Genomic DNA, 1388 nt, shown 5'->3' on the forward strand with positions numbered 1-1388 from the left:
ATGGCCTTGCACTCTCCTTTTGGATTCTCTTCTGTATTGCTTGGAAGAGTACTAGGAGGGAGTTCAGTAACTTTCTTACTCAGCTGACCCACTTGTGCCTCCAAGTTTCTAATGGAGGACCTTGTTTCAATCATGAAACTTTGAGTGGTTTTGATTATATCAGAGACCATGGTTGCTAAGTCAGAGTGGCTCTGCTTAGAATTCTCTGTCTGTTGCTGAGAAGATGATGGAAAAGGCTTGCTATTGCTAAACTTGTTTCTTCCACCATTATCGTTGTTGAAACCTTGTTGAGGTCTCTGTTGATCCTTCCATGAGAGATTTGGATGATTTCTTCATGAAGGATTATAGGCGTTTCCATAGGGTTCTCCCATGTAATTCAACTCTTCCATTGATGGGTTCTCAGGATCATAAGCTTCTTCTTCAGATGAAGCGTCCTTAGTACTGCCTGGTGCAGTTTGTATTCCAAACAGACTTTGAAAAATCATATTGACTTGCTGAGTCAATATTTTGTTCTGAGCCAATATGGAATTCAGAGTATCATTCTCAAGTACTCCTTTCTTCTGATTCGTCCCATTGTTCACAGGATTCCTTTCAGAAGTGTACATGAATTAGTTATTTGCAACCATTTCAATGAGTTCTTGAGCTTCTGCAGGCGTCTTCTTCAGATGAGGAGATCCTCCAGCAGAGCTGTCCAATGACATCTTGGACAGTTCAGACAGACCATCATAGAAGATACCTATGATGCTCTATTCAGAAAGCATGTCAGAAGGACACTTTCTGATCAATTGTTTGTATCTTTCCCAAGCTTCATAGAGGGATTCACCTTCCTTCTGTATGAAGGTTTAGACGTCCACTCTAAGCTCACTCAATTTTTGAGGTGGAAAGAACTTTGCCAAGAAGGCATTGACTAGCTTTTCCCAAGAGTTCAGGCTTTCTTTAGGTTGTGAGTCCAACCATATCCTAGCTCTGTCTCTTACAGCAAAAGGGAATAGCATAAGTCTGTAGACCTCAGGGTCCATTAGTCTTGATAGTGTCACAGATTTGCAAGAATCCAGCTATAAACTGATGAGGATCTTCCAATGGAAGTCCATGTAACTTGCAATTCTGTTGCATTAGAGAAACTAATTGAGGCTTAAGCTCAAAGTTGTTTGCTCCAATGGCAGGGATAGAGATGCTTCTCCCATAGAAGTCGGGAGTAGGCGCAGTAAAGTCACACAGCACCTTCCTTGCATTGTTGGCATTGTTGTTATTTTCGGCTGCCATGTCTTCTTCTTGTTTGAAGATTTCTGTTAGGTCCTCTACAGAGAGTTGTGCTTTAGCTTCTCTTAGCTTTCACTTTAAGGTCCTTTTAGGTTCAGGGTCAGCCTCAACAAGAATGCTTTTGTCTT

At 41.4% G+C, this 1388-nt stretch overlaps 1 non-coding gene across 1 annotated transcript; it reads left to right on the forward strand.

Moving 5' to 3' along the window:
- The first annotated feature begins 755 nt into the window (after window positions 1-755).
- Window positions 756-863, forward strand: LOC127739830 (small nucleolar RNA R71). The gene has a single exon (XR_008000572.1). It is a non-coding gene; the product is annotated as a small nucleolar RNA R71 (small nucleolar RNA).
- Window positions 864-1388: the final 525 nt, after the last annotated feature.

This window comes from Arachis duranensis, chromosome 6, assembly GCF_000817695.3.
Source record: "Arachis duranensis cultivar V14167 chromosome 6, aradu.V14167.gnm2.J7QH, whole genome shotgun sequence".
NCBI lineage: Eukaryota > Viridiplantae > Streptophyta > Magnoliopsida > Fabales > Fabaceae > Arachis > Arachis duranensis.